The following is a 25,074-nucleotide window of genomic DNA, read 5'->3' on the forward strand; positions in this document are numbered from 1 at the left end:
GAGGGTTCTCATTGCTGAAGTGTAGGAGAAATACAAAAGATATCAGCAGGTCAGGGATCCCGTGGGGGACAGTCAAAACCACACTAGATCAATATGTGCCTTCCAAGTCTGAGAGTCAATGATTTAGGAGGTGAGAGGAATCCACGGTGTGACCTAGTCTGGGTGAGATCATAAACAACTTGAAAGCAGGGTTTTTTCCTCTTGGTCATCTCTGTATCTCCAGCTCCAAACCTAAGGAGATATCCAAAAGCCTGATAAGTGTTTGTTAAATGACAAACGATGAATGGAACACAAAATGGGATGGTGCAACTTCTACATGAGTAACAAACAGAAAAAAATAATAAAATATAAACCTTCTTACAACACCTATCTCCAATATACACAGGGTCGAAGGATATAAACCAACTGTTGGTGCTAGAAAAAAAACACAAGAAACCAAAATACATGGCAAATACCCAGCCTCTGAACAATTTTGAATAATGACAGAAATAAATCTTCTCTTAAACTACCATAAATAAAAGTTTTAAAACTTCTTGCCCTTCCTGCCTTGGCTCCTACGACATCTGTCTCCTCCTTCCTCCAGCCTCTCAGACTACACCTGCTCTGCCTTCCTCACAACCTCCTCTTCCCTCCATCACCTAATTCTAGGTTTTGGTTCTCATCTCCCTTCTCATCTAAACAAAGGGTCCCTATGATTTCTAAGCCAGTGGTTTCCAAACTTCGCTGCACATTAGAATCACCTGGGGAGATTTTAACACTCTCAGATGGTACCCGAGACCCCTAGACCAATTAAATCACAATGTTCGAGGGTGCAAGCCAGACAAGGATAGTTCTTAAAGGCCCTCCCCCTCCCCCAGTGATTCCAAAGGACAGCAAAGTTTGAGACTTACTGCTCTAAACAGTCTCTATGAGGGTATCATTTACTCCCACAGCTTCAGCTGCTTTGAGAACCATCTGCCTCTTTAGGGTCTCTACTAAGATATGCTATAAGCACTCGAACCAGTTATATCTAAAACAGAATTCACCATCTTTCTTTGCTCCTCCTCCGAGGTAGAACATCTTGTTGAAGGAGACTACCATTTAATTCTCTAACTGCCCAAGTCAAAAATTTGGGAATCCTTTTTGACTCTTTCTCCCTGTTTCATGCCCCACATTGAGCCAGTCACCAAGTTCTATTAACTTTGCCCCCAATTATCTTATTTCTCGCTTCCTCTCCTTTCTTAGTGCTACTGCCATAGTTCAAACTCGGATTCTGTCTGAAATACCTCCTAGCCAGTCTCTCTGCTTCTAGGTATACCCTCCATCAATCTAGCCTCTATACAGCTGCCAAAGTGATATAACACGAAATCCTAATTACGTCACTTCTATTTTCAAAATCCTTCCATGGTTCTCCATCTTTAGGATAAAGTCTGAGCTCAAGAATTAGAATAATATTAATAACAATTAATTAACAATACTACTATTTAGTATGTGCCAGGGAGTAGGCTAAGCAATTTACATTTGTTATCTTATTCAATGCTTATCACAAGCCTCATTTACAAAAAGGAAACTGAGGCAGGGAGAAGTTAAGTAATCCGGCCAAGAGCACACAGCAGGGAAGCAGCAGAAGTGGAACTCCAGATTAGCTTGCTTGTCTCTGGGGCTGGACTCAACCATCCGCCCCAGTGCCTCCCTCCCACCTTGGGGTGGCAGTCAAAGCCTTTTGTGTGATCTGGCCCTGGCTGCTTCTCTGTCTCACCCCCCCCTCACACTGTGCACGCCAGCTGAACTTAATCACACATTGCTCCCCAAACAGGCCTTAGTTTCCTGCACCCTCCAGCCTCTGCAAATGCTGTTCCCTCTTCCTGGTTCACACCCTCCTGCCTGTCACCCACCAAATTCCGACGCCCACATCAACGAGCAGGCGCGGGAGTACACTGGACCAGCACAGAACACTGCCCCCTCCGGCTTATTTTCTCGTCTGTAAAAACAACTGCAACGATTCCTGCCCAACTACCACCCAGGGTTGGTTTAACGTTTGCACTCCATTATGTTGTGACAATTCTTTGAAAACTATAAAGTTCTACACAAATGTGCCCAAGAGAAACCTCTTTTTCTGAGGTAGTGTGAGTTCAGTTGTACGACCAAATTTGTCTGAGGCAAAAGTTTGAAGTATGAGAAGTTTATCCACCATAAAAAGGAACAAAGTCCCAAAACACGCTACCACATGGATGAACCTTGCAAACATTATGCCAAGTGAAAGAAGCCAGGCACAGAAGGCCACTTATCTGTGATTCCTTTTATTGAAATGTCCAGAATAGGTAAATGCATACGGACAGAAAATTGATTAATGGCTGTCAGAGGCTGCGGGGAAAAAGGAGAAATAAGAATTGACTAATAGGTAAGGGGTGTCTTTCTGGGTGATGAAAATGTTCTGAAAGTAGACAGTGGTGATGATCGCACAACCTTGTGAATATACTAAAAACTACTGAATTGTACACTTTAAAAGAGTGAATTATATCTCAAGGTTTAGAAGAGAAGTTTATCTGTGGTACTCGGCTTCTCCCTTCTGTGCCTCCCGTTGGTGGTAAGTGACACCCCGACTCCTACAAGGAGCCTGTTTTTCTCATATCCTTCCCCCGATCCTTTCTTGGTAAAACCCAGAACACTGGTTCCCTAAAAGAATTAGTGGCACACAGAGGGCTGGTTACAACACAAAATGCGGGGGCCGCAGAGTCTCTGATTCTGGAGGTGTAGAGCGGGGCCCCAGAATTTGCATTTCTAACTTCCCTCTAGAGAAAACCCAGGACATGATGAAGGAGCGCTGACCTGGAAGGCAGGAGGCCGGGGTTCTCTTCCTGCCTTTGTCTCTGATTAAGTCTGGAATTGCACCAGTCTCCAAACCTCTGCTTCTCTCTTTTTAGCTCCACATTGAATTTCTCTAATCCCAATCCTAAAATTGTATTATCTCATCACTTCCCTCCTTAGGTCCTCCAGGGCTCCCCATCCCTGAAGTCCAAACTCTTCCCAGATGTCCAACTCAATCTCCCACCTCTGCTCTCCTGCACATCCTGGAAAAGGAGGGAGCTAGTGTGAATAGAGCCTATAACATGTCGCTTATTCCTCAGGACAACCCGGCACAGTGGGATCCATCACTCCATTTCGAGGACAAGGAAGCTGCGGCTCGTTGAGCTAAAGAACTTCCTCAAAGTGGTGGAGGGAGCTGAAGTCTCCGTCCTCTCCTCTCACATAATCAGCTGTCCCAGTGCTTCTCTGGCCCTCAAGACAACCCCAGGCGGCCCCTCCTTGTGCATTTGTTCACAATCTCCCACTTTCTGAGACTTACTCAAATCCTCTCTAACCTTCAAAACCCAGTTCAAGCTCCACCACCTCCAGGACGGGTTCCTGCCGGCTGCTCCACCACGTCCCACCCAGTTCCCCAGGCGCAGAGCCACCGTGTTGTATCTCACTCCTCCATCCATCCCGTGACATCCTCGTCTACGCTCTTGCCTTGTGTTTCCCAACTTCATATGGATTTTGGTCTTGTTTTCTGCCCCCTTGATTGTAAACTTCTTGAGAGTAGGAGAAAGGTGTGCTATTTCTTTACAATCCCTGCAGGATCTAGCAGAATGCACTGAGCTCAAATGAGTTAATCACAGCAGGTTATGAATGTCTGAAATGCTATGGTAAGACCAGAACACTCGAACAATAAGCATCTTTAATTCTTGAGTGTTCTAAGCCAAAAGAAAAAGTTTTCTACAAATATTTTAGGGAAACATATTTCCATTTCTAATGTCCATCATTGGTGTTGCTTGGTTCACTGCCGTGGTCACAGCTCAGTGAAGGCTAAGGGGCTGGCGTCTCACATCTGCATACATTTTCTAACAAGAATTTAGATGAAGATGATGCTTTATCAGAAAAGTGACAGTTCTGAGAAAGGAAGGAGGACTTGCCTATTATTCCACATGCTTATTCCTCCAAGTGTAGTTGCAACCAGACCCCACGAGGGAGTTTCAGTGTCTCTGCTCCATGCAGGGATCGCAGTCGAGGCTTTCACTGCAACACGGGCTCTGGCTCTCTGACTTCACAGTCATTTCGCTCACAGTCATGAAGAGTCAGAAGCTAAGTGGAGTTGCTTCTTACCATTCCTTATTTTGGAGTAGCACCGCGCATCACCCCTGTTCCTCCTCCGTCTTTCCTTCCCTCTGTTAGCCTCTGCCTCCAACAGGAATCCCATTTTATGCAAAGGACTTGGAATGCCTGAAAGGAGGTTCATCATGGACCAAAAGAAAAATCAGTGTCTCACAGCTGGTTCTCCTGGTTTTCTAAATCCCTCGCTCACACCGGGTCCCTGGCCGCCAGCACCTTCTGCCATCTCACCTTGCACAAGGTAAAAAGGAGATGCAGGAGGGGGAGCATGGGAAATTCTCTGGATCATCACCCCAGAGCAGCAGTCCCCAAATGACCGTTGACCCCAAACCACCCTCATGACTTCCGCTCTGTCAGCCAACTGCCTGACTACCGGACCTGTGGCATACACAGTCTGCATGAAAAGGGTTCTATGGGACAGTGTCAACTACTTTAGCTTCGTCCTAAACAATAGTGTTCATTAAATCACAGGTCTGATCATGCTGGATGTGATTTTTTTTCCCTGGTTCACATTAAAATAAATATGCAACTATTTAAGCAAAAATGTTCATTCACACATCACCTAAAACCATCTTGGGTGCGACACGGTACAAAGACAAACCTTTGGGAAGGACGGGTTCAGGGTACTGTCACGCCACTCAGATTTCACATCTGCCTAACAGGATTAGATGGCTCTTAGGAAGGGCACAGCCTCTTATCTAGCTCAGCACAGATGGCCTCCGCACGGCCCGCTGGGAGCTACTGGGTGGCAGCAGGAATAGTCAGCACGAACGGGGACCGAGGCTGTGCCGTTCTCTTGCTAGTGATCTGAGGGCATGGGGGCCCGGCCACTGCAAGAGGAAGACTGGACGCAGGTCCCACAAGTCATCCGCTTTTTCAGATGGACAGTGAGGCCTGGGAAGCACGTGGGACAGGGCCGATGTGCACAGCAGCACTGTCTGCAAGGCCTCGTCACGGCTGTGCTCGAAGGGGCCCCGTCAGAGCCTCCAAGGTGAACAGCAAGATGACATGACTGAGTTTGCTGTGTCTTCTGAGGCTCCCTGTCTCCACCCTGGTCAAGAAGAGAGCACTGAGTAGGGAGAGGAAAGACCTACAGTCAGGTTCCTGCTCTGCTGCCAGCAGGACACACGACCCATCACACCCCTTGCCTCTCTGAGTCTCAGTTTTCCTACCTGCAAAGTTAAGGGGTTAGGCATGGATAGCCTTGAAAACACTGTGCTAAGTGAAAGGAGCCAGCCGCCAGAGACCACATATTGTATGATTCCATTCACATGAAAGTCCAGAACAGGCAAACCACAGTGACAGAAAGTAATTGGCGCTTGTTTTGGCTAGGGGACCGGGGAAGAGGTCATAACCAACTGACAAAGCTGACCACCCTCACGAAGCACACGTGCTAGTGGAGGTCTCACTAGGCAAGAAGCCGCACACGTGATAAAGGACGTTCGAGAGTGCTGAGTGCCGGGGAGAAAGGAGAGAGAATGCGATTCTCAGCGCCAGGAGCCGGAAGTCACAGGTCAGGCTGAAGTTCACGCTCTCTGAGATCTCGTTATGGGTTCTCCCACTCACATCTCCAGGGCCCGCGGAGTTCCTCTCCTTCTTTCCAGTTCTCTAAGTCAGTGCTTAGCCGTGACATACCCGAACAAACGTCCCCGTGGTCCCGCTTCCCTTTCCTCCTTTCTGAGTCCACTCTAACATCTACACCTTCACTCAAGAAATGCTTATTATCAGCAACAATGTGCAGGTACAGGGGCTGAGGGGAACGGTGAGACAAGCAAGCTCAGTTCTCACCCACCAGGAGTCTGTAATTCACCAAGGGAATCAGAGATATAATCACCTAATTGTAATTCAGAGCAGAATGGAAGAAGTGATCTGCTAGAGACAGGAGCAACGGCTGCAAAGGTTTTGCACCACCCTCTACAGTTTATAAAGCACTCTCATGGGCATGGATGAGCTCATCTGGTGGTCACCTTCTTACACATTTTTTTTCTGAATAAGAAGATTATCCCTGAGCTAACTTCCGCTGCAAATCCTCCTCTTTTTGCAGAGGAAGACTGGCCCTGAGCTAACATCCGTACCCATCTTCCTCCACTTTATATGTGGGATGCCTGCCACAGCATGGCGTGCCAAGCGGTGCCATGTCCGCACCTGGGATCGGAACCGGTAAACCCCAGGCTGCCGAAGCAGAACGTGCGAACTCAACCGCTGTGCCACCGGGCCAGCCCTGGTGGTCACCTCCTGATCCTCCTCCTTCTGTGCTGCAACAGTGCTGCTGGGCTCCAGGTTCTTCCCCAGTGACCCTTCATGTCAAGGGCACAGGCCTTGATGGGACCTGGGTTCTACTCCCAACTCTCACTAACCATGTACTAACCATGTATCCTTGGACAAGAACCTTAGCCTCACCGAACCTGTGTGTCATCTGTGACGTGGCTGACTTCACCGACCTCACAGTAAATCAGATAATCTACACAAGGTCCTACCAGAATGCAGGACACAAAGAAAGTCCTCGCTCATGGCAGTGATAACAGTCGAGTTAATTTCAGGTTATCCTCTTGCCTGTACTGTTACTTAACTGTTTCATCTGTGTCTTTTTTGTCTTCCTAACATAATTCCTAGAGTGCATTTTTCTCTAATTGCCCTCACTCCTAACTATCGGGCAATGAATTACTGAATAAGTAAATCAATCAAATGGAAATTGGACTAAGAGAAAGAGAAAAGGCACAGATAACTTTCAGGTTTCTGGTTTGGCTGGCTGGATATGGTGGTCCCTTTCATTAAAGGGGGAAACACTGGGAGGAGGGCAGGTTTGAGAGGAGAGATGAGAATAAATGATTATCCTGAGAGAAGCTGCATATCAAAATCACTGAGATCCTTTAAATAACACGAATGCCCGGCTTCACTCGCCCCAAGATGTTGATTTAACTGGTTTGGAGTGGGGCCTGGGTAGGCTTTGTTAGAAAAGCCCCTGCAACTGTAGCGTGCCGTGAGGGTTGAGCACCATGAGGGTAGAAGGAGCAGAGCTGAGGAAGGAATGCCTGAGCCCTGGTGGCACCCTCATTCCAAGGGCTGAAGACCCAAGGGAGTTCTGAAGGAAACTGAGAAGCGGTCAGAGAGGCCTGAGAGCAACTGGAGGAGTGAGAAGAAAGGTTCAAAAAGGACCATAGAAACAGTTTGGCAGTTCTTCAATATTCAGTTCATTCCATTTCTAATAAACTTAGAATTGCCATTGACCCAGCAGTTCTACTCCCAGGTAAACACCCAAAAGAGGTGAAAGCAAATGTTCAAACAAAAACTTGTACACAAATGTTCATAGCAACACTATGCACAACAGCCAAAAGATGGCAACTACTCAAAGGTTCGTCAATGGACGAATGGATAAACAAATTGTGGTATTTCCATACAGCGAAATATTATTCACCCATAAAAAGGAACGGAATACTGACACATGCCACAACATGGGTAAGCCTCAAAAACATCATGCTAAGTAAACGATGCCAGATAAAAAAGGCCACATGTTATATGATTCCATTTATATGAAATAGCCAAAATAGGTAAGTCTACAGAGCAGAAAACAGATCAGTGGTTGCTGGGGCTCAGGGGAGGAGAGGCTAGAGTGCTGAATGGACGCAGGGTTTCCTCTTGGGATGACGAAAAAGTTCAGGAACTAGATAGTGGTAATGGTTGCATGACATTGTGAAGGTACTTAATGCCACTGAATTGTACACTTTAAAATGGTTTTTAAAAGGTAACTTTTATGTGGGCTGGCCCCGTGGCCGACTGGTTGAGTTCGCGCACTCCGCTGCAGGCGGCCCAGTGTTTCATTGGTTCGAATCCTGGGCGCGGACATGGCACTACTCATCAGACCACGCTGAGGCAGCGTCCCACATGCCACAACTAGAAGGATCCACAACGAAGAATATACAACTATGTACTGGGGGGCTTTGGGGAGAAAAAGGAAAAAATTAAAAAAATCTTTAAAAAAAAAAAGGTAACTTTTATGTTACATGTATTTTAACACACACGCACACACACAAAGACTATGTGACCAACTATGCCACATGCCGCCAAGATAGCCAGGAGATCCAGCCTGAAAAGGGGCTGCAGACGCAGCGACTGGGGACCTTCGTGATAACGCCGGTGCCACAGGCTGCTGCGCAGAATATCCAGGGGCTGGACCAGAGGCCCGTCAGGGCCCTTCCAGCTCAGAGATCATAAGATCCTCGTCTTTGGAACCCCCTTGATATTCACTGTGAAGTTCTTTCCCTCTCCACAGACTTGTTGGTTATTACAAATGCTCTAAACCTGTTAAGAAAACCTCTCTTGACAACCATCCGGGCGGAATTCAACAAAACTGTGGATGGTAAACTCAAAGGCTAGATTTGTTTTTTAACCATCAAATGACTCATCAAATGTCATTCACACCAACTAATTTTCAGTAGCCTCTGGGCACACTTGATACCATAGGCACCAAAAACAAAACCCACAGCAAGAACAGTGCTTGGGAAATTCAGACACTCCCAGAGCTGCTCAAATGAAGCAGCTGGCCACCCTGGTGGCCTGAGATCTGACTCCATATGTCTCTGTCTGGGGAAGGCAAGACTCTAAGTCTATCATGCTAAAAACAGTAAATGCCACAATTGCAGTGCAGGAAACAGCATACGAATGGCTTCCAGGGCTGGGCCCAAGACATGCTTCACAGAGCTCTTGCCCCATGACCTATGACATCAAGCCCTGTCCCCGCCGGGGAGATCTTGAGGTCTTCTCTGAAAGTCCTCATCCTTCCCAAAGACATGGCTCTGGCCATGGGCTTGCGGGCCCCCAGGTTGTGCCTTTTCCAAGTCTAGCCCCTGGGTCTTCAGACTCTGCAGCCACCTTAAGCCAAGTGATTTGGTCCAGAATCAATGTGTTTCATTGAGCTCATATCAAGCACCCTCTTTCCTCCGGGCCCGGTGCTGGGTGTGGTAGAGGAGAGTGAGGTTAATCAGACAGAGCCCCTGCTCTTGGAGAGTTCATTGTGTTAGAGAGAAGACATGTAGAGAGAGCAGAGCGTGGGGCCCACAACAAAGGATGTCTAAAATGCTCCAGGGAATCTATGAAATGGCTCCTGCCAACCAGCGGGCCAGCACGTGCCCTGTCATCTCTGCATGGGGCTTGGGAATGGCTGATGGCTGTCAGACAGCCAAGAACACCAGGTGCCGCCTGCCAATCAGGACTCGTGCAAGGGTTCAAGCCGAGGGGCTACTCTGGCTGTCTTAATTAAGCCCTAATTCAGCATTCAGCCCAGAAACCTCCTCTCCCTCCCGTAGAACTGCCCAGTTTACAGCGCACGATTCAGGGAATTGGGTCAGCTGTTCAGAGACGGCAGCCTACAACTGAAGGGGCGGTGCCTACAACTGTGAACCATGCCAACTCGATTCAGAGATCACTCAAAACCACAGGGCCCAGAAACCCAGAAATCCAACCCTAATTAAGCACTGTGCTTTCTGTCTCTGACCTCAGTAGAGAAAAGTGTCCAGTTTGGGTCACTTTTAAAAGGACACAGAGACTATATGGCTGGGAGTTTTGCCAAAAGACAGAAGGGAAAGTCTATGCAACACATTGCTCATGAGACACTCTCTCTAAGGATGGAAAACACAGCTGACACAGAGATTGGGTAAACGACAGCACATCCTCTTTCTTGAATCCTTAAAAACTGCTCACCAGGAACCATATAACATCCCAGGAAAAGCAGGTGATTTAATGTAAGGTGTAAACCATAGGTGATAAAGCCATATCTGTGCTCGGGGTATAGCTGTAAAAGTGATGCTGGGCAGAGACAGATGGAGACACAGAACAACAAGCTTGATCTGATGGATCCTGGGTTTAGGCAGTAAATGCTTTTCATTTTTATCTTAATTCCCATTGCTATTGTTTCTGTACCATGATCCCTCTTTTAAGGACCAGAGAGACAATCTCTGAGAAGAGAATCAAAGCTTGGAGGGATGGAAGTGGCAATGTAGCAAGAAATGCAACCAGCCTGAGCATGAGCAGGTGCGCACCACACCTAGTCCCAGCACTGCCCCGGGTGACCTTTGGAAAGTCCCTTCTCCTTCCAGTACTTCCACCTCCACCTCTACATGGAGGATTCTAAGGCCCCTGCCCCCTCAGATTCCAGATTCTGGGGGGCACAGAGGACAGAGGTCTAATCTATAATCTCACATGACGGACACTAACCAGCCCACACTGGGGCACATCTGTGGCGTGGATATTATGAGCACCACTAACCGCCCCACTCCCCAACTCCCCAAGCCCAGATCCCAGGCATCCATCTGAGAGTCTTTGTACCCTCCCTCCAAACCCAAACACCCTCCTGTTAATGTGACCTCCTACACATCTCTCAGGTTTCCACTTCTTTCCCTCTCCGTTGCCATCTCATGTGTTCGGGCTGGCAGATCTCTGATGAGGATCCTGCAGCACCTGGTCTCCTAGCTTCAGCCTCGCTCTCTTTCCAAACCATTTCCCACCACAGAGCAATCTTTCTCTAAGACATAAATCTGACCTTGTCACTCCTCTGCATAAAACTCGATGACGTCACTTCATAACTTTTAGGATAATTTATTAGGGTCTATGGTGTGAACTCTGGAGCCAGACCTCCTGGGCTCATTTCACAGCTCTGTCACTTAGGAGATCTGTAACTTTAGGCAGGTTACTTAACCCCTTGGTGCCTCAGTTTCCCCACTGGTAAAATGTGGATAGCAATAGTACCTGCCTCACAAGTTGTAAGGATCAATGGGTTAATGCATATAAACTGCTTTCAACAGTGCCTGGCATATGGTAAGGACCCCATAAATGGCGGCTGCTGTTTTTATAGATTTATAATTTTTATAGACCTTCAAGGCCCTGCCTGTTTAGGCCCCACTCAGCACTCCAGCCTCTCTGCTTTCCTCTATCTCACTGCTCTCCAACTCCCAAGGAGTGCCATCCCTCCTGGACCTCATCCATTTTTGCTCCTGCCACTGAGCCTCTGCACAGGCCATTTCATTGCCAGGTACATGCTTCCCACTCCTGCAGGGCTCGTCCAATTGATTTTTTTTTTGGTGAGGAAGATTGGGCCTGGGCTAACATGTGCTGACAGTCTTCCTCTTTTTGCTTGAGGAAGATTGTCCTTGAGCTAATGTCTGTGCCAATCTTCCTCTATTTTGTATGTGAGATGCCACCACAGCATGGCTTGATGAGTGGTGTGTAGGTCCTCGCCCAGGATCTGAAACTGTGAACCCCAAGATGCCAAAGCAGAACATGAACTTAACCACTACGCTACTGAGCCAGCCCCTGATTTTTTTTAAACAGCTTTATGGAGATATAGAATTCACATACCTTAAAATTCACCCACTTAAAGTGTACAAATGAATGGTTTTGGTATGTTCATGGAGTTGTGCAACCATCACCACAATCCATTTTAAAGCATTTTCATCACCCCCAAAAGGAAAGCCATACCCACTGGCAATCTCCCCCCCAACTCCTGCCCAGCACGAGGCAACCACTAGTCTATCCCGGTTGATTTTCAGGCCTCAGTTTATACCCTACTTGTCATTAAGTTTTCTCTGACCCCCAACTCTGGGTCGGTGCTTCCCCAGTCCCCATAGTTTCCCCCTCTCAGAACTCCACCTGCTTGTGTAGACCCCCTGCTGGAACTCCACGTGAGCAGGGCCATGGTCGTCTGAGTCACCATGTTCTTCAGTGATTAACGGATGTTCAGTAAATATTGGTTGAGTGACTGAAACCAATAGCACTAACCAGGCAAAGCCCAGGCCCTGTAAAGACAGCCTAATGAAAAATCAACAGTAACAGTCTTCTCCATGCTACAAATACTAGAAGTTACAACACATTTAAAATTTACGACATTCAGATTTCCTACCACTATTCTTGCTAGAGCCACTACTGGAGTAAGGCAGATCTCTGGAAAACGAATTCGCTTCAGGTGCTTTAACAACATAAGTCCATGAGTCAGAGGGACAACAGCTTCGCAGGCTCGGGAGAAAGAAACGAGAATGGTTTCAGGTGTTTGGTACTTGTAGATTTTCTGTCACCTGGCATTACCAGGTCCTTATTGAGTAAAACAAATACAAATACTTGTTGTTTAAAAGAAAATGTCAGAAACGAAAAAACGAAGGAAGGAAGGAGTTAGTTCTGGAAGTTTCCTATAAAGCCATTCTGTTAAGCAATTTCTATTTTCTTGCAGATTCCTCATTACAGAATCAGAGCTGTGTTCCCTGGACAGTAATTGATGCCCTGGAAGCTTATTTCAAAATCCAATGACCATCAGAAGAAAAGCAATCGCCTCCTAATGAGACAGGAAGATGATTCTTCTATGCATCACTGCAGTGCTGCAAAGCAGTGACAGATGGAAACAAAGGCCTCCCTCATACACTGCCACCTACTTCACACGCCGACGGCTGGGTAATCTTCCTAAAAGCTCTGGGCATACATTGCCCTCCTTCAAAACCTTCAGTGGCTCCCCATTGCCCCCAGGATAAAGAATAAATTCCTAAGTGGTGTTTGAAGATCCTTCTCCTTTTGGCAACGACCTACTTGTGCAGCCTCATTTCCTTCTAATCACCTTCAAATAACCCCTGATCCAACGAAACGCACTGAGGGGCCCTGCCACGCCTTGATCTTTTTTCCACTTCTGCCTAGAATGTTCTTTACCCACCTCCAAACTCCTCATGTCAAAATCCTATTCCTGTTTAAGACTCATTCGAACTTGACCTTCTCCATGAAGCCTTGCTGACTGCCTCCTCCATAAGGCGTGCTCTCGTCCGCCTCTGGCTCCCACCACCTTTCTACCGGAGACCACTCTTGTGTATTTCTCACTGGCTGGCTTGTATTACAGTTCTTTCTGAACAAATTCTCTATCTCCCGATAAACTATAAACTCAAATACATTTCCCTGTCACACTTAACATATGCCAGGCAAATAGAAGGTACTAAGGTGTTTGTTGAATGAATGACTAAAATAATGAATAATAGAAATAGTACAATATGGTCAAAAGCAGTAAAATTTATCACCGTGCTTAGAGGGGTGGCAAGTCTTGAAACTTAGGAAATCTACCTCAGAGGTTGGGACAGTGTTTCTACTGAAATCCCCTATTTATTTTCATTGTTTGCCCGCAGATATTTAACTCCTGCTAGACGTGCTTGTGCGTGTATGTGTATGCGTCTGTACGCGTATCCATGTGTGTGCATGTAGGCATGTGCGTGTGTTCATGGTGATGGGAGGAAGCAGAGTGGAGGAGGAGGAGGAGGATTTAAAAACTGGCAGCAGCAACAGAGAAGCTCCTTCAGTGAAGAAAACTCAAAATGCGCTCGAGAGCCCGGGGTGTCCCTGATCTGGTCGTCCTGTCTCGCTGGTTCTCGGGCTCCAGGGCACGGGCTCACCAGGGAGCCTGTTAAGCGCAGCTGGGCCCGCTTCCGACTTCCTGCCTCTGCAGGTCTCGGTGCGGCTGAGAGTCTGCATTTCCAACCAGCTCCAGGTAATGCTGATGGGGACCACACCGTGAGGATCACCGCGTAGACAGGCAAACAATCGAGGGATTCAAGGTAGGAGGATCAGCTGTGGTTTAGGCACGGGCACTTCCAAAGCTAGAAGATTCATTCTCAATCAGTTTAAGGCACATGGGAAAACTAAATCCGATGTAGTTGAGAAGCTGAATTCTATAGGGTAGACCAGAGAGTCTTAACAAGGGGGTTAAGAGACCTGGGATCAAGTCCTGATTCTGTCCCTTAACTAGCTAACTGCTGTGCAACCAAAGACCACTCATTACCCTCTCAGGACATAATTGCACCGTCTGAAACACAGAGATATTCAACCTGAAAACCTCCAGTGTTAGCTCTTACAGACTATAGCTCACAATTTTGAAAACCTGCTGGCAGTTTAGTTCCAAACTAAATGATTATCCCATCTGTATAAAAAATGATTAAATATACTACAACTTGAAAACACAAAACAAACATGGGAAAAAATTACCAGTTAAATTTAAGAAGAACCCATAACAAACAAATTGCAATGATGAAGCCTGAAAGAAGCTTTAACCAGATTTCACAAATAAGTGCTCAATAACAAATGTACCATGGAAATAGATAAAGCACACTAAAGAGATTAAATAGATAAGCACGTTAAAAAAAAACAAACCAGGAACAGCTCCCTTTCCAGGAATGGTCTAGAGGAAACAGGAAGTGTTACAGAATGAGAAAACATCAACTCACCAGTCGAGCAGAGCTGAAGGGAGCCCTCCAAGGAAAGAAACCTGCCTCTCTTCGCCACGCGGGCACCTCCCCTGCCTCCCAGGACACTGCTCCTGGGCCTCCCAACACACAGCTATTTTCAAAGATAAAAGGCCACATTCCCAAGATTGCAGCCACAAGAATGTGAATACTAAGTGACCTTCTGGTAGCTCGTCAATGAGCCCAAGTAAAACTGATCGCAGGGCCATGTGGGCAAAGTTGGGTGGTCTCTCTGCAGCCGGGGCCCCACTTATCTGCAGACACGGGGCAGCTGCAGCTGTGGCCTCAACGTGAGTCTGGCCTCTCTCCTCTCAGCACGACAGGCCCGGAAGTCCTCCAGACGCCATGCTCACCCTCAAGACTGCAGCCCTTGAAGGACCTGGGAGAGGAAGCCTTAGAGGTCCTTGATGGGCTAACTGGCTTCCTCTGTGCCAAGGGCTGCACAGAAGATGACGCCTGAGGTCTCACGAGGTGTCCATTTTACGGTTGTAGAGTGTATTCTGTGCCCGATCGCCTGCTGGTTCTGCCCAGCTGTCTTCAGTTCAAGTTAATAGCAGTGGCATTAAGTCGATAAGCCTCACAGCATCCCAGGGAGGCAGGTCACCCTAAGCACATTATCCCCCCTTAACAGACGGGGAAATGACGTCACAGGAAGATTAAATAACCTGCCCGGCCTCAGCAGCCCACCACAGGTGGAGCACAAGACGGTGCCAGCCTCGTGCCAGCTCACGAATGCGGAAGCCTCGGATCAAACCTTTGAAGTTCTAAGGTCTCACGCAGTAGGGATGATTTGCACAACAGAGGTCGAAAAAGAAACAAGCACAGAGGTACCCTTCTTAAAACTGTTCCAATTGTCTCTCTTTTCTTGCGTCTCCCCAGAATGCCATGAGAAAAGAACGATTTTTATTTATTTATTTTTTGGTGAGGAAGATTCACTCTGAGTTAACATCTGTTACCAATCTTCCTCTTTTTTTGCTTGAGGAAGACTAGCCCTGAGCTAACATCCATGCCAATCTTCCTCTATTTTGTATGTGGGTCGCCACCACAGCATGGCTTGACAAGCGGTGCAGGTCTGCACCCGGGATCCAAACCCATGAACCCGGGCCGCCAAAGCAGAGCATGCCAGACCCCACTATGCCACAGAGCTGGCCCCGAGAAGAATGATTTTTAATACACAGTATTAGATGAAAGATGGTGTGGGTGTGGATGCAATGAAAGGACAGGACAGGGATGTAGGCAGCAAGGGGCCCCAGTGACTAGGATCAAAGGAGGTGTCAGGCCAAGCCAGGTTCTATCAGTGACCTGTGTCCTCTGCACCCGCAGGGCTCTGCACAAGTTGGTGAACTCTGGTCTGAAATTATGTCCATTTCATTTCTTTATACAGTGAGTATTTGCATGTCTGATGTGGACAACTCACTGAGAGAGACACAAAGATGAACTGGACCATCCTTGCAGTCAAGAAGCTTGAAATGTCATTCAAGAGCATACATAAATCACTAAAACACAAAGTAAAGTTAGTAAGGACCACAGCAGGGGGGCTGGTAGGATGCTGGGAGTGTGGCGGTGGGGCTCACACCCAGCTGTGGACACAGGAGGGCGCTACCAGGGCAGGCCTTGTGGATGAGGCGACCAGGCTATGAAGGAGACCGGAGTGCGACTGCAGGCATGCGGAGCAGGGCAGTGGGGACAGTGGCTGCGAAGGCCATAGGAAGTGCCCAGAAGCAAGATGGCACAAAGCTGCCCTGAAAGGCCAGTTCAGGAAGAGGGACGTGGGGACAAGGGTCTGTGAAGTAAGGTTGAGGGATTTAGAGCAGGTATGGCAGGTCCCAGCTATATCACCAAAGGCCTTAAGTGTGGAACTAAGGAGTTAAATTTCACTCCTAGCCACAGTGCTCAGCACCGCGCCTCGTTCACAGTAGGCACTCAATAAATGTTGGTGGAGCAAAATGTAGGAAAGCAGTTTAGTTTGTGGGAAATGCAGGACAACTGTGAAAGACGACACCAAAAGAATTCCCTTGATTTTCTTAATCAATTGATACCTAGTCAGGACAACTCCTAAGTTTAACTATCTAAAATACACGCTATCTTCTGCCCCAAATGGAGACCATAGCACTCACCATCAGCTTCGTACTCGAGAACACTGTGAAAATGAATGATGAGGTAACGTCTGAGAGATGTTCAGGCTCTTTGGAGATGTGTGGCAATAGGCGTCACTATAATTAATATTTAAAGAGATTCTACCCAGCTCTGATCTCTTTTTCTGCAGACTAATGTTACGTCCACAGGATAAAGTGAAGCCAGATTCGCCTCTAAATAAACCTTTCCAACGGATAGCGCCCAATGCAGGTGCGTTCTCCTGAGTCCCTTACAGGTGTCTGATGGAGCCCATGACCACAACAAGGCAGCGATGGTTTCCAACTTGATCATCCAGGTTTATCCGAGGATGTGGGGGCAAAACACATCAGGTAAAGAGCAAAATAGATTTCAAAACGTGGTCTTCCTTGGGACCCCATTTTTGAAGCATGAGAGAGAGTCCAGTGAAGACTTCAAGGGGAGTCATTTTAGCAAAAACCACATCCTAAGGCGGTTAACATTTTTAGGTCTAATGCAGTGCCCAAGAAAGGAAGAAATAAGAATAGCTCTTTGGGCTCAATTACAAATGCAGTGGAAAAAATAATTTCAAAAGTTCAAGGGGAAAAACAATCAATCTATTCCCTTCCCCAAAGCTCTCACTTCTATAAATACACTCACACACACAGACCTAAGGCCACTCTTCCTCGTGAAAAAACTACCTGTCGGGAATTTGCAGGATAAACGATGTGCTGTCTTGCTTTCAACCCACTGAAGCTCAAACGATGCTCCCCAATCACTTATCTCTTCTTCTTATATAACTCATTTTCCTCCCCGGATTATAAAAGTAATACATGTGCCTGGCAGAAAATTTTGAAATTTTTCTTCTTTAGAAAAAAGAAAGTTAAAATTATCCACTATAATCTTCGAGTCACTAATTACTCTTCTAGCCTTTTTGTGTGAAAGTACACATTTTTAACATAACTGGAAACTTACTGTATACACTGGTTTATAGCCTGACTCTCCTCTTAGAACAATACGCTGTAAACATTTCCGTCTCTTTATTATTCTACAACATTATTGATGTTCTATAGATAGGCATGCCATTTTTTTTTTTAAAGATTGGCATGTGAGCTAACAAGTGTTGCCAATCCTTTTTTTTTTCTGCTTTATCTCCCCCAAATGTCCCCTGGGACACAGCTGTATATCCTAGCTGCAGGTCCTTCTAGTTGTGGCATGTGGGGCGACGCCTCAGCACGGCCTGATGAGCGGTGCCATGTCTGCGCCCAGGATCCGAACCGGTGAAACCCTGGGCCACCACAGTGGAGCGTGAGAACTTAACCATTCGGCCACAGGGCCGGCCCGTTGGAGTGCCATTTTTGAAGCTAATCCCCTGTTCCTGGACATTTGGTTTATTTTAGCAATGTCTGTATTACAAATAACGTTGAGATAAACATCTTTGCATAATACATCTCTGGTTATTAGGATAAATTCCTAGGACTGGCACTGCTGGGTAAAAGACTGCACAAGTCTTTGAAGCTTCAGAAGTAGCCAAATTGCCCTCCAGGAAGCTTCGCCCAGGCCACCCCCTCGGGTGGCGGGAGAGCTCCTTCCCCTGACACTCGCTGGCCCTGGCTGAGTGACCATCAACGGGCACTGCTGCTTGTGTTTCCAGTCCTTTGACCGCTCTGGAGGCAGCTTCTCCCCCACACGTTCGGTGTCTACAGCATTTTTCACAGTACCTTTTACTGTGTGCTTCTATTCCTCAGAAAGCTAACTCCTATTCCCTCTCCAAAAGGCTTCCCCGCTCTCCACGGGCAGCCCCGGGGGTCCCTGCCCAGCACCGGACACTCACAGTCTCCCCTTCGTGCCCTCCACTCCTTCCTCAACAAATGTTGCACAGTTCCAGCAGTAAGTCAGACTCGGAATCCAATAATCAGCCATTTATTCACTCATCCATTTATTCACCTGGTCTCTCTCGGGGGTCTGTAATGCTCCAGCAACACTCTAAGAGAGAAGTACAAACGAAACACTACAAAGAGCCAGGAGAGGGAGCGTCAATGAGGCCCAAACAGCAGAAGTACACTGGAATGGAAAGATAACTGGGAGTTTTACTGGTAGGTCAGGGGAAAGAGCAGGCAAGGTAGAGAGAGTGACATGAGCAAAAGTCCTGAGGCACACTAAAGTGTTTGTGTTGAAGGAATATTTTCATCATTAAGGCACGAGAATGAGAGGCTGAGGAGACTGAAAAGTGAGCTCATGCTGGATTCACCCGTGAGCAGCTCTCTTCTCGGTCTATCGACTCTGCTTGCAATCCCTGGCCTGTTTCCAGTGCAGACTCCTCCGAAAGCCCTCCAGAGAACCATCCTCACCCTCCATCTCCCCACACTTCCCTGCCTGAGGCAGCAACGTGGGCACTCACACCAATCCACTCAGCCATGCCCAGTGAATAAACGGCTCTGTTTGCTGATTCCTGGGTGAAAGTCTTATGAGTCCAGCTAGAAAAGGAACTTCTGGATGGGGATATATTCTCTCGCACCCCTAGCATCTCAACACTGGGCTTAACTTGTAACAGGCAATCGATACAAACTTTTAGAATCTAACCAAATTAAACTGGGCTGAATAATACAAGAGTACGGAGCAGCGCGCACAGCTTGTCGGCATCTAACGGTCATCCAGACAGCTGGGAAAATGGAAACTGTCTTTGAAAATCAGCTTCTGAACACGACCATGGCAAAAGAGAAATTCTCTTTAGGCATGGACTTCTGCGTCTACCTAGACATCTCTCTGTTAGGCACACAAACAGTGCTTGTTAAACTCTGCAATGATGAGGATTTTAGGCTGGTTACTTTTAAAACTACAGATGAGAAGCAGACTCCGAGGACTGGAATTTTGCTTGCCCTTTTGAGAGACATTTGCGTTTGTGAAGGAAGAGGGGGATGGGCTTGTAGGGACCTGAAATTGGCCACCCCAAGATATGACTCTTTGGCATCGGGATTGTTTTGGGCTGATTGCTTTTGATAAACTGGGACAGGGAAGGAGGCTCTGGGGAATGGAACTTGCCCTTGTTGGGACACATTTACATTTGTAAGGTAAATCTCTATCTGTAAAAGGTGCCTCCCTCTCTGTACCAGGAAGAAGAAGAGAGATGACCTTATCCCTAGAAACTCTTAATGGGGAAGGCAAGAACTTAAGTTGGTTGCTGTCTGGCAATCTCATGTAACTGATTTAGGGTGGTGGCTTCTGACCTTTACTTAATCCGATTTGATTCTTGTCTAAAAGTCATGGGATCACCCAACGACCAGACCTCACCTGCACTGATACCATTTTAACTTTTTTTCATGTTCTTTCCCTTTGTCTTTGTAAAGAGATGACTCACATACCTATGCCTTAAATTTAGCCCTAACCCTCAACTCGGGGCAGCAGCAGGAGCTCTGACTGCCCGTGGGTCCTGTCCCCACGCACCAGCTCTGCCTGCCCATGGGTCCTGTCCCCATGCCAGCAGGGGCAGCAGAAGCAGCGGCAGCAGAAGCTCTGACTGCCCATGGGTCCTGTCCCCATGCTATTCTATTCTCTAAATAAAAGAGCACTACTGCCAGATCTTGAGAGTCCAAGAAATCTTTCTTTCGACTCCTTGGCTCACCGACCCCGCATCATGCAACATATCCCAAGAGCTTCTGTGCATAAAGGTCTCTATATTCTGGATATTTGGATGTTTTTTCTTTGCAGGAAGGCAGGAGGAGAAGAGAGAAAATAAGGCCCCTAATCCATGCCATCTCTGCTGCGATTTTCCATATTGATTATTCCCATTCAAAGCGAAAATCCTAAAGCCACCTGGGAGGAACCAGTCTCCATCATTCACGCTTCCATGCAGGCAAGGAACACTTCTAGATAATTCTTCCCTGAGGGCAAAGAGCTCATTTGTTCCTCAAGTGGCTAGTCCCTCCCTGTTCTGGTTCAGATGCCCCCAGCTCTGGATTCATCCCCTGCCATAGCTCTCATCCCACTGCTTTGCTCGTTTGTCCCCACACTGGGCTGTGACTTCTGTAAGGCTGATGACTGTCCTCCATCCCTGTGTGCCCTTGGGCCTAGAACATCACCCTCCACATAGTGGATGATCAATCTGTGTCGAGTTGTAAAGGACCTTAGAAATAACCCAGTCCACAGATAGCAAACTGAGGCCCAGACGGGGGAAGCAACCTCTCCAATACTCACAGAGAGCTGGTGGTGACGAGGACGTGGAAGAGAGACAAAGTCAAAGATGGCAGCCACGCCCGAGGAATTAGGAGGCAGGCAGCCTGACGGAACTTGGAAAGGATGACAACCGGGGGGAAGCTGTTTGGTTTTAGACAGCCTCTAATACGTGCAATGAGTCCTGTGTCTCTTCTGCATGATAGGCTTCAGATAATATAAAAAGGAAATCAGGTGTCAAATTATAATGTTGTACACTTAAAACACATAATGTATATCAATTTTACCTCAATTAAAAAAAACTGAAAAGAGGAAATTAACATTTATTGAATATTTACCATGCATAGGTGGAAAACAGCGATCATATCCTCCCTATGTTGTCTTTTCTGTAAGTTTAACAGTCACGGATGATCAATTAAATAAGTAAGTAAATAATGTGCCTCAGGTCACGCAGCTGACTGAGTCAAAAGCCCAGACACTTTCTACTGCACCCCACTGCCTCTCTGACCCTCATCAGGGCATAAGCCTCATAAGGCTACAAGGCAGCCAGGAAGAGCCAGCTGGACCGAGTGAGCAAGTTCATAGGTGGGCTTGGCCATGTCCTAGGACAACAGGCAGCAGCTCTAGAGGCTGGACGTTCCATCTGCAGCCTCCCCACCGTCCAAAAGTGCAGAGAGCAGGCAGCACCCCTCACCAGCACGTGGCTGACAGGCCAGACCCCCTGCAGGAAGAGGTATAAGATGAGACACAGAGGCCCCCATTTGCCCTTGACTTACCCAGGACACCACTGGTGACCGTGAAGAGCAATGAGGACAGCTGGCAGCCAGGTGCAAGTAAGGCAGTCATCATAACCAGAACCCTTCATTTCATCAGTCCACACTGTGCGGAGCCTCTGTCCAGGACCGGCCCCCTCTCAGCCCTGGACCAGCCCTCTTCTCAGCCCTGGACCAGCCCTCTTCTCAGCCCTGGACCAGCCTTCTTCTCGGCCCTGGACCAGCCCCCTCTCAGCCCTGGATCAAGTGAGCAGAAGGCTGAGCCCCTGCCCGGGAGAAGCTCAGTCAAGTGGACAGGTTAGGGTGAAACACCCCATGACCACCCAATCTGGGCAGTTATCTTGGAGGGATGAGGGGGCAGGACAGGGGCTCCCCCAGCCTGGAAAAGACTTCCCAGACGGAGCAGGACATTTTGATGAGCAGATATTTCCAAGCAGCTACATCAAACAAGCCTTGTCAAAACAGGAAATCACGTTCTTTAAACCCAAAAAGCAAAACGAGAAGCTGAGATCTCCGAACCGCTCCCCCTTCCCTGCCCTGAGGACTCCAAGCAGTGCAGTTGGAAGTCTGCCTCACGAGACGATCCTGAGGGGCCCTTCCCAACATGAGCTTCTTCCAGGTCAGGTCCAGCCGGATGAGCAGGAAGGGGGCAATCTGGGGTCCTGGTGGGGACACAACTGAGGGCATCTTTGGGTGGACAGCTCTATCCACCTTTCCCCCCCTCTCTCTTACTCACCCATTAGGGCTCAGTTCAAATGCCAGTCCCTCCTGGAAGCCTTCCTGGATCTCAACCAAGGCATGGCCAGCCCTCCGCTGGGCTCCCATGGGTCTCTAACTCACAGCACCCTGCCCTGCAATGACCTGCTGCCAGCGGCAGGCGGGGCAGGGACCGGCTGATTCATCTGTCTCCTCCCTCCTCCGCAGCCCCGCCTGCCCCATCCCTGAGCAGGCCTTTCTTAGCAAAGCGTATTGAACCGAGTGGAGCAGCAGCCCAGGAGGATGCTCCGGGCAGGTGTGAGCCAGTCATCTTGGGGCAGCAGTGACAGCCATGAGCAGGGTCTGGAACTGCTCGGTGCCAGACCTTGGGCCACTGCCCTACCTCCGCTTCGCCTCAGCTCCACCTCAGACTTCACCAGACCCAACACTCTGACTTGCCCTAGGCCTTTTGGCACTCTGGAATGTCAACTGCAAGCAAAGAAGTGCACACACTTTTTGCAGAAAAGCATATTTTATTGCGTTGCATTTGAAGAGCCCATTAGCCAGCAGCTGACTGAAGACCCCACTTAAAGGGACGTGGAACTTCTGAGCCAGGCTAGCTGAAGGGCAAGAAGATCACACTATAACATACTTTCAGGGCGGCAAAGCAGCATTTCCTGACTTTTTACAGAAAGAGACATATACTTGGGTACTAAGAATATAAATAACTTCCATCAAGGTCAATGAGCCAATCTGGGACTAAATTAGAGGGAAAATGCAAGGACACAAAGTCTTCCTCTCTGTGTCCCTTCTCTATGCAGAGCATGTTCACTGTGGCATCTCCCCTAAGTCTAAGAATTGGTAGTATTTTAATAGGCACAGCCTCTCCTTCCCATTGATAAGAACTCCACTGACCTGCCAGAGCATGCTGGGGAAACCAAGGGAGTGGACCAGAAAGCGCTGGCCCCTCCTGGGCAGCTTAATCCCTGAGCCCCAGCCGCACTGATGGAACAGGGGTGATTAGGCAGCCCCGGCCCTTGGAGCCGCAGGCGCAGTGCTGAAGGAGGAAGAGACCCAAAACACGTGGAACGAAGACCTGAGGCTGGTGACCCTGGAGAGCTGGGCTCAAATACAATCGAGAGAAAAGACAGTCAAATACGTAGAGAAAGTAGAGAACCAAGGGCTGAACGGCAGCCCCCTAAAAAATATGTCCATGCCCTAATCCCAGGAATCTATAAATATTACCTTATTTGGAAAACAGGTCTGTGCAGATGTAACTAAGTTAAGGATCTTCAGACAAGGAACTCACCCTGGATGATCCAGGAGGGCCCGGAATCCAATGACAAGCATCCTTCTAAGAGTGAGGCAGAGGGAGATTCAGCACAGAAGAGGAGGAGGCAGTGTGGCCAAGGATGCAGAGATGGGAGGATGCGGCCACAAGAAAGGCCAGCAGCTACCAGAAGCTGGGAGAGGCAAAGACAGGTTCTCCCTTTGAGCCTCCAGAGAGAGTGAGGCCCTGGCAGCATCCTGACCTCAGCCTTCTGGTCTCCAGAACTGTACAAAAATAAATTTGTGTTGTTTTAAGCCAAGGTTGTGATGATTTGTTAAAGCAGCCACAGGAAACTAATACAGCACCTTAGAAGAAATTGGCTTGATGGGTCCGAGTCCCAGAGAGGGAGCCAACTCACCAGAGCCACTCCGTGTCAGCACTGGTCGAGGTCACTCTCCTCCTCAGCCCACCAGGCCTCCCTGACACCAACACGCATGCCGTTCCCAGGGGCCCGGTGTAGAGCCCAGAAGAGGAAGATGACAGTATACTCTAGGGAGCCCACAGGGAACCCACCTGGGCCTCAGGCTGTGCTAATACAAGGACAGACTCTGAAGTGAGGCTGCCATGGTCTTTCTCCCCTCCGGGCTGGGCAGACCCCCACCTGCACAGCTGTGTCCAGTTCTTAGCTCTGTCCTTTTCAGGGGTCTGGATCAACTGGGGCATTCTGCCCGAAAAGGTGAAGACTCAGGGACCTGATTCTTGACTTTGAATGTCCAAATGGCTTAAAAGGCTGTCATGGAGAAAAAGAAATTGATTTTTGTGTGCAGCTTCAAGGGGCAGAACCAAGGCCAACAAGGCAGCCATGGCCTGGAGGAAAACTTTGGTTTGGCCTAATAAAGCACTTTCTAGTAATCAGAGCCAAATGACAATGGAACAGGCGTGCCTCCCGGATTGGCAGGTCCGGGCTTGGTGTGCTAGGGGGATTCCTGCACCAGACAAAGGCTGCACTTGATCATCTCCAGAGTTGGCAACCCTGTTTGAAGGTCTACGACTGTTGAGCTGGCTAAAATATCCTGCATGAATCCAGGTTTTTGGCTATAGACAGGGAGTGCTCTCACTGAGGAACTTATTACACAGCTTTTGTGAAGAACTACGTACTGCAACTAACGACCCAGGAAGTAGCTCAGAAAACAAACAACCAATTCTTTCTGCTCCTGCATGCAGAATGTCCCCCATCCCAGAGAGGAAGACATGAAGAGCATTATCTCCACATGGACATCACCTCTCACCAGCCCAGGAGCCAACAGCACGTGCCCAAGTGCCAGGGGAGCCCTGGGCTTGATGTGTCCTCCGGACACTACCAGAGAGAGCAGAGACTCCAGCAACCAACTGAGTTATTTTCACAAGAACAAATAAATGCACTCTCACCTTTATTTGAATAATTCCTTTTCCTTTTGCATCCTTCTGAATTCTTCCTTTGGAACGAAGAAAACAATAAAGCAGTAACTCAGAAGCTTAACTACGTTGATGCTCACATGTTAGCCTTGGAGAGTTTGGGGCCGTGCGGGCTGGTGGTGTTATCGCTGGTTTCACAAGCTTTAGCCTACACCCTACACTCTGGATACTCAGAGAACAGGAAGCATAGCGTTTCTCATCTGCCTGCACATCTGTCTTCTCTTAAGTCAAAATC

The 25,074-nt window shown here is 48.0% G+C and overlaps 1 protein-coding gene across 3 annotated transcripts in view; it reads right to left on the minus strand.

Moving 5' to 3' along the window:
- The window catches only part of FRMPD1 (FERM and PDZ domain containing 1), a 140,581-nt gene that overhangs the window by 61,018 nt on the left and 54,489 nt on the right, over positions 1–25,074 (minus strand). The window contains exon 1 of one of the 3 annotated variants that reach the window (XM_070519165.1): positions 14,367–14,949. The exons of the other annotated variants lie outside the window; for them this stretch is intronic. The gene's annotated coding sequence lies outside the window, so the exon portion shown is untranslated. Of the gene's footprint in view, positions 1–14,366; positions 14,950–25,074 lie in introns of those variants that run through there. 3 annotated transcript variants of the gene reach the window in all.

The sequence above is a fragment of the Equus asinus genome, chromosome 10 (genome assembly GCF_041296235.1).
Source record: "Equus asinus isolate D_3611 breed Donkey chromosome 10, EquAss-T2T_v2, whole genome shotgun sequence".
NCBI classification, from domain to species: domain Eukaryota; kingdom Metazoa; phylum Chordata; class Mammalia; order Perissodactyla; family Equidae; genus Equus; species Equus asinus.